The sequence below is a fragment of the Pipistrellus hanaki genome (genome assembly GCF_964339955.1).
Source record: "Pipistrellus hanaki genome assembly, chromosome: 20".
Lineage (NCBI taxonomy): Eukaryota > Metazoa > Chordata > Mammalia > Chiroptera > Vespertilionidae > Pipistrellus > Pipistrellus hanaki.
Window position 1 is genome coordinate 15,732,645 of NC_140522.1, and position 7,931 is coordinate 15,740,575.

Consider the following 7,931-nt stretch of genomic DNA (forward strand, 5'->3'; position numbering starts at 1 on the left):
TCCAGTCTGCTGTGGCCACCACTCATGGAATGGCTGGGGGCCTGGCTTTCTGAGAGGGATGGAGTAAGAGTCCATGCTGGGGGGCATGGCCAGCCTGCAAACAGCTATCAGTCCCTCACCAGGCACCCAGTGAGGACCACCATCCTGAAGGGGATGTGGCCAGCCAAAAAAGAGCCCTCAGTATCTTACCCAGGCTGGCCATGCCCCCATGGGGTGAGGGTCCCCACTGGGGGTATGGCCAGCCTGCAAACAATCACCAGACCCTCATCCAGGCTGGCCAGGCTCTCCAGCGGGAACGTCCACCCTAAAGGTGGTATGGCCAGCTTGAAAACAGCCCTCAGTCCCTCACACAGGCTGGCCTAACCCATCCAGTAGGGGCCCTCATCCCTTGGGGGCATGTCTGGCCTGCAAACTACCACAGGACCCTCACCCAGGCTGCTCCACACCCCAAGGGAGCCCCACCCTGATCTGGGACACCCAACAGGGAAAACCAGCCAGCCCCCACCTTTGTACCAGGCCTCTATCCTATCTAATAAAAGAGTAATATGCAAATTGACCATCACTTCAACACACAAATGGCTCTACCCATGTGGTCAAAAATAACTGTCCCCATGTGGACAAAAGATGACCACCACAAGATGGCCTGAAGAGGAGGGCAGTTAGGGGTGCCCACCTGTGTAGGGGAGGGCAGTTGAGGGGAACACAGGCTGCAGGGGAGGGCAGTTGGGGGTGATCAGGCCAATAGGGGAGGGCAGTTGAGGTGGAACCAGGACTGCATGAGATGGCAGTTGTGGGGAACCCAGGTCTGCAGGGGAGCGCAATTGTGGAAGAGTAGTGCAGTTGGGAGGGGCCAGGCCTGCAAGGGAGGGAAGTTAGGGGCTACCAGGCTGTCAAGGGAGGGTAGTTCAGGGTTCTGGGCCACCTGGGGATGGCAGTTGGGGGGGCAACCAGGCCCACAGGGGAGGCCAGTTAGGGGCAATTGGGCTGTCAGCAAAATAGGCTTCCATTAGGCTGGCAAGGGGAATGGTTAGGGTGTGATCAGGGTGGCAGGCAGAAGTGGTTAGGGGCAGTAAAGTAGGCAAGTGAAAGGTTGGGAGCCGACAGACCTGGATTGTAAAAGGGATGTCCTATTACCCCTTTAGGCCTGATAAGATCCCAGATTAATGAGGGTGCAGGCTGGACTGAGAGAGTGAGGGTTCACGCTGGACTGAGAGACAACTGCCCCCATTCTCCCCCACCCCCCTGCACAAATTTCGTGCACCGGGCCTCTAGTAAACAATAAAAGGATTGAGTTCTCCTCAGGGCTAAGCACCCACCAATAAAGATGTCAATAGGAATGAATGAACATCTCATCTCAGCTTTTGCTTCCAGGTCCTCCAGGGGCCTCTCCCTGGATCATTATGAGGGAAAGTCACCGGATCCTTCCTGGTGTGGAGGAAGCCTGGCAGTGTCCTGCAGGGAGCTCCCAGCAGGATGGGCAGCCATGCCCAGTATAGCCTGCTAAGGGCATCAGCTAATCAACATTCATTTGCAAGAGGGTGACCTCGAAGCTGTACACAATGAGGTGGCAGGTTCTCTTAAAAACATCCTGGTCCCTGGCCAGTGTAGTCAGTGGGCAGAGTGTCAGTCTACAGGACCAGAGTCACAGGTTAGATTCAGGTCAAGGGCATGTACCTGGGTTGCAGGCTTCTTGGGTCGGGACCTGATCTTGATCGGGGCTCGTGAAAGAGGCAACCAATCAATGTGTTTTTTGCACATTGATGTTTCTCTTCTCTCCCTCTCTCTTCCATTCTCCCTAAAAATAAAAATTAAAAAAATGATCCTTAGGTGAAAATTAACATAAACAAACAAACAAAAATCATGTCGCAGCCAGCCTGCATGGCTCAATGTTTGAGCATCAACCTAGGAACAAGGAGGTCACAGTTTGAGGCCTGCTCAGGGTATACCTGAGATCTCTAGTAGGGGGCGTGCAAGAGGCAACCAAACCATGATTCTCACCATTGATGTTTCTCTATCTCCTTTCCTTTCTGAAATCAATCCAAAAAAGAAAAGAAGAGAAAGAGAAAGTCTTTGTGTATAACTTACAGGCGACAGGGGCCGCCCGCCCTCCAGGCCCTGCGCATTTACCGAAGTTGGAGTCCTCACCCAGGTCGTGGCCATACTTGAGCATGCAGTTGCCCAGCAGGCCAATGGCTGTGGGCACTCAAGGGCCTGCCCCTGGTTGTGTATCTTCGACGCCGGGTTCAGCATGCCCAGCTTCGCTCTGTATACTTCAAGACAGGATCATTTGTAATTCCTTCAAGGGACAGGGCAGTCTCTCACATTGGCACAGAGCATGAGCCAGCAAGATTGAGTGACATGTCAGAGATCCAAGGTGCCAAAGGGCCACAGTGACCTATTTATTCTTTTCTGTGATTGGCACATGTATCACCCAGGTGGGTGCTTAAAGAATGGTTGCAGATTCATGAGGGAAACGGAAATTGTCCACACAATGCAACCAGGCTATATCAGGACCTCTCTCTCTCTGTCTTCTCTCAAAATTTATTTATCCCTAGTCTGTATGGCTCAGTGGATAGGGCATTGGCCTGCAGACTGAACGGTCCCGAGTTCCATTTTGGTTAGAGCACATCTCCAGTGAGGGGTATACAGGAGGTAGCCAATTCATGATCTCTCTCATCATTGCTGTTTCTGTCTCTGTCTCGTTCTCTCTTACTCTCTGAAATCAATAAAAATGTATTTCAAAAAGTAAATGAGCCCTAGGTGGTCTGACTCAGTGGATACAGTGTAGGCCTGTGGACTGAAGGGTCCCAGGTTCAATTCTGGTGAAGGGCATGTACCTTGGTTGCAGGTCTCCTGGCCTTGATCTGGGCATGTGCAGGAGGCAACCCATGGGTGTGTCTCTCTCACATCGATGTTTCTCTCTGTCTCCCCTCCTCCCTTCCAATCTCTCTAAAAATCAATGGAGAAAGCATATAGTAAGAGGGGAGAAACCAAGATGGCGGCATAAGTGAACACCTATACGGCTGCCTTGCACAACAATCAAAACTACAACTAGAAAGAAAAAGAAAAGGGCACTGAAACACAGGGCAGAGGTGCAGAGACATGGAGAGGTGCATTCTCAAGAGGAAGGGCCAGGTAGGTGAATACAAGGCTGGCTTTCTCTAACCAGAGCAAATCAAAGGCTCCACATAGTGCTAAAATCCAGTCCTGGGCGAGACACATAAGGGGAGAAACTGTACTGTCTGGCAGCGGACAAGGCCCGAGAGCAACTTTCTCTCAGAGGTGTGTTCAGCCATAGCCTCGGGGCACTGAGACCCTGGGGAACTATGGAAGACAGAGGTGCAGAGACGCAGAGACATGCACGCACAAGAGAAAAGGCCGGGCGGCTGGATACTTGGCTGCCTTGATTATTCTGAAGGGAAACAGAGCCTCACGACTGCACCATACTCCAGTTCCAGGGGAGACTTTGGGTACCACACTCATTTGGGGAAAAACTGGACTGTCTGGCAGTGGGCAAAGCTCAAGAGCAGCTTTCTTTCAGAGGTGCATGCAGCAATTGCCTCGGGGCACGGAGACCCAGAGGAACTGTGGAAGATAGAGGTGAGGAGGCACTCTAGTGGAGAGGGCTAGGGGAGTTGAACGTGTGGATGCCTTTCTCGTTCTGGAGGGAAACAAAGCTTCCTGAATTACACGTACTCCAGTTCCAGGTGAGATTTTGTGTACCCACACTCATTCAGAAAGAAATAGGACTGTCTGGCAGTGGGCAAAGCTTGAGAGCAGCTTTCTCTCAGAGGTGCGAGCAGCCGTTGCCACATGACACTGAGACCCAAGCCTTTTAAGGTAGGGATGATGGGAAACCAAGGCTGCCTGCTCTGCTCTGAGACTTTGCCCCATCCAAACTGAGCACAGAAGCTCTCCCAGTGGAGACATTGCTGATCCTCACAGCCAATTGGTTTGTAGGTCAACTCTGCCCAGTGATACCAACAACAATCAAGGCTTAACTACGACAAGACTGTGCAGCCCATACATCTGTGCACACGAGTGTCTACCTTGGGGAGTTTGAGCCACTTGTCCCAAAAGACACTTGGCACACAAAGCAACTCCATCAACTCAGGGAAGCAGCTAAAATGTGGAGACAAAGAGGCAGATCACAAATGGAAGAAACGGAGGAAAGCAGAAGACTGGACATAGAGTTAAAAATCACATTTATAAGGTTACTCAAGAATCTGCTAAAAACTGTGAGGAACTTAGTGAGAACTTTGAATATCTTAATGAGAATACCAAAAAAAAGGACCAGTCAGAAATTAAGCATATGCTGTATGAAATAAAGAATATACAGAAATTCAACAGTAGAACAAAGGACCCCAAGAATCAAAGATTTGAAACACGAGGAAACAAAAAAACACCCAACCAGAAAAACAAAAAGAAAAAAAGAATCCAAAAATATGAATATAGTGTAAGGAGCCTATGGGACAACGTTAAGCGTACCAATATCCAAATTATGGGGGTGCCAGAAGTAGAGAGAGAAAAAAGTATTGAAAACCTATTATAAATAATAATGACAGAAAACTTTCCCTACCTGGTGAAAGAAATAGAATTACAAGCTCAGGAAACACACAGAACTCCAAACAAAAGGAATCCAAAGAGGACCTCACTAAGACACATCATAATTAAAATACCAAGGGCAAAAGACAAAGAGAGAATCTTAAAAGCAGCAAGAGAAAAATAGTTAGTTACCTACAAGGGAGTACCTATGTGACTGTCAGCTGATTTCTCAACAGAAACTATGCAGGCCAGAAGGGAATGGCAAGAAATATTCAAAGTGATGAACAGCAAGAACCTACAACAAGGTTACTCTATCCAGCAAAGCTATCATTTAGAATTGAAGGTAAGATAAAGAGCTTCACAGACAGGAAAAAACTAAAGGAGTTCATCACCACCAAACCAGTATTTTATGAAATGCTAAAAGGTGTTCTTTTAGAAGAGGAAGAAGAAAAAGGTAAAGATAAAAATTATGAACAACAAATACATATCTATCAACAAGTGAATCTAAAAATCAAGTGAATAAAAAATCTGATGGACAGAATAAAGTGGTGAATATAATACAATCAGAGGCATAGAAAGGGATTGGACTGATAATTCTCAGGGGAAAGAGGGTGTGAGGGGTTCGGAAAGAAATTGGACAAAAATCTTACACCTATGGATGAAGACAGTGGCTGGGGTAGTAGTAGGGGTATGGGGTGGAGTGGGGAATCAGGTGGAAGGGAGCTATTGGGGGGGGGAGAAGAGGAACATATGTAATAATCTGAACAATAAAGATTTATTTTTAAAAAATCAATGGAAAACTATCCTCGGGTGAGGATTAACCACAACAAAAACAGTATGTAAAAACGGAGGAAATGTCTAAGTAAGCAGCAAGCATTTACAAAATGCTGAATGGATTTCTGAAGGGTCTCCTGCGTGTCTTTGCTGATGTAGCTGCCAAACCAGGAGCCTTCCCAATGGATCCCAGGACTGTCCACTCTGCTCTCATCAGCCCAGGCAACCATTGAGTCGCTGGAGACTAGACGTCATAAAACCGAATTTCAGGCCCAGCAGGTGTGGCTCAGGGATTGAGCATCAACCGGTGAACCAGGAGGTCAAGATTCGATTCCCGGTCAGGGCACAGGCCTGGGTTGTGGGCTCAATGCCCAGTGTGGGGTGTGCAGGAGGCAGCGGAGCAATGATTGTCTCTCACCATTGATGTTCTTTCTCTGTCTCCCTCTCCCTTCCTCTCCGAAATCAATAAAAATATATTTAAAAAAACACACCAAAAATCACATTTCATGATTGAGACCCCAAGAACATTGTTTCTAGATCACATCAAGGGTGGGCACAGCCAACGTGGGTGTTCAGTGTGGGTCACCATGAACGGGCAATAGGATAGTTCCAGCCATTGTCCCACATTACCTGGATTGGGCTGAATGTATTCTGTGGCTTTCAAACGAATTTCTGTAACAGCTTTATTGGTGTTATTTATTTTCTAAAAAAAAAAAAAGCACATAAAATGTTGGTGAGTGACAAATGGTGAATTCATAGGAAAACACAGACATGACTTTTGCCCACAACAAAGGGGATGAAACAGAGGATCCTGGCGATTCCTGGGAGCCCCAGGGACGGTCCACATAGGAGACCAGGGGCAACTTCACAATCATTTCTGTGAAGGGTCGTGATGAGACTCACATAGGAGTGAGATCATGTGATGAGACTCACATTTTTCACACAATTGACATAAAAATGCTCTTACCCTTTCCTTGTCAAGAAAGTAGTCATCTAGTTTTGTGCCTTCAATGCCTTTCATTTTTTCTCTAATTTTCTGCAGAAATAAAGACAAGTAAGTATAATATACAATGATTTGTCATCAAAGTATCTGATGCAAATTATCACTCTCTTTTACACACACACACACACACACACACACACCACTCTCAGATTCAGCCTTTTTAAATTTAATTTGTTCATTATATTTAAATGTATTTTTATTGGCTTTAGACTTGAAGGGAGAGGGAGAGAGAAATAACAATGATGAGAATCATGGATCAGGTGCCTCCTGCACACCCACACTGGGGATCCAGCACCCAGGCATGTGTCCTGGCCAGGAATGGAATTTGGGACCCTTCGGTCTGCAGGGTGTCAATCTATCCACTGAGCCAGACCAGCAAGGGCTGCACTAATATTTTTAAATCTCCATTTAGGTTGGAAAGGCCAAAAGGTATGTACCCCTTACCTTATCAGGAGATGCGCCTGCCCCCAGAGACTGACAACTGGTATGAGGTGTCTCCATGGAAACTAGTCTTGGGTATATCCATGGGAACTGGTCTGTAATGTCTCCATGGGAACTCGCCTGGGATGTCTCCATGGCAATTTGACTGGTGTGTCTCCATAGCAACTGGTATGGGGTGTCTCATGGGAATTAGTCTCGGCTGTCTCCATGAGTACTGGTCTGGGGTGTCTCTATGGGAACTGGTCTGGGGTGTCTCCATGGGAACTGGTCTGGGATGTCTCCATGGGAATTGGTCTGCGGTGTCTCCATGAGTACTCCTCGGGGGTTTCTCCATGGGAACTGGTCTGGGGTGTCTCCATGGCACCTGGACTGGCATGTTTCCATGGCAACTGGTATGGGGTGTCTGCATGGCAACTGATATGGGGAATATCCATGGGAAATAGACTCAGGTGTCTCCATAAGTACTGGTCTGGGGTGTCTCCATGGGAAGTGGTCTGGGGTCTCTCCATAGGAAATGGTCTGGGGTGTCTTCAAGGGAATTGGTCTGACATGTCTCCATGGCAACTGGACTGCCGTGTATCCAAGGCAACTGCTATGGGGCATCTCCATGGTAACTAGTCTTGGGTGTCTCCATGGCAACTGAAATGGCAGGTTTCCATGGAAACTGGTATGGGGTGTCTCCATGGGAACAAGTCTCCAGTGTCTCCAAAAAGTACTAATCTTGGATGTCCCGATAGAAACTGGTCTGGACTGTCTCCATGGGAACTGGTCTGTGGAGTCTCCTTGGCAACTGGACTGGTGTATTTCCATGGAAACTGGTATGGGATGTCTCGATAGGAACTAGCCTTGGATGACTCCATGGGAAATCATCTGGGGTGCCTCCAAGAGTACTGGTCTGGGGTGTCTCCAAGGGAACTAGTCTCCGATGTCTCCATGAATACTGGTCTGTTTCTCCATGAGTACTCGTCTGAGGTGTCTTATGGAAACTGGTCTGGGGTGTCTCCATGAAAACTGTACTGGCATGTTTTCATAGCAACTGGTATGGTGTGTCTGCATGGCAACTGATATGCTGTCTCTTCATGGGAACTATTCTCAAGTGTCTCCTTGTAAACTGGACTGGCCTGTTTCCATGGCAAATGGTATGGGGTGTCTGCATGGCAACTGATAT

The 7,931-nt window shown here is 47.9% G+C and overlaps 1 pseudogene across 1 annotated transcript in view; it reads right to left on the reverse strand.

Annotated features, from left to right (window-relative positions):
• Positions 1–6,350, reverse strand: part of LOC311614282 (endophilin-A3-like) — a 67,866-nt pseudogene extending 61,516 nt beyond the window's left edge. Inside the window, exons 1-3 of the transcript XR_014797102.1 lie at positions 6,287–6,350; positions 5,950–6,022; positions 2,128–2,270 (exon numbers count right to left, since the gene is read on the reverse strand). The product of XR_014797102.1 is annotated as an endophilin-A3-like (transcript). The remainder of the gene's footprint in view (positions 1–2,127; positions 2,271–5,949; positions 6,023–6,286) is intronic.
• Positions 6,351–7,931: the final 1,581 nt, after the last annotated feature.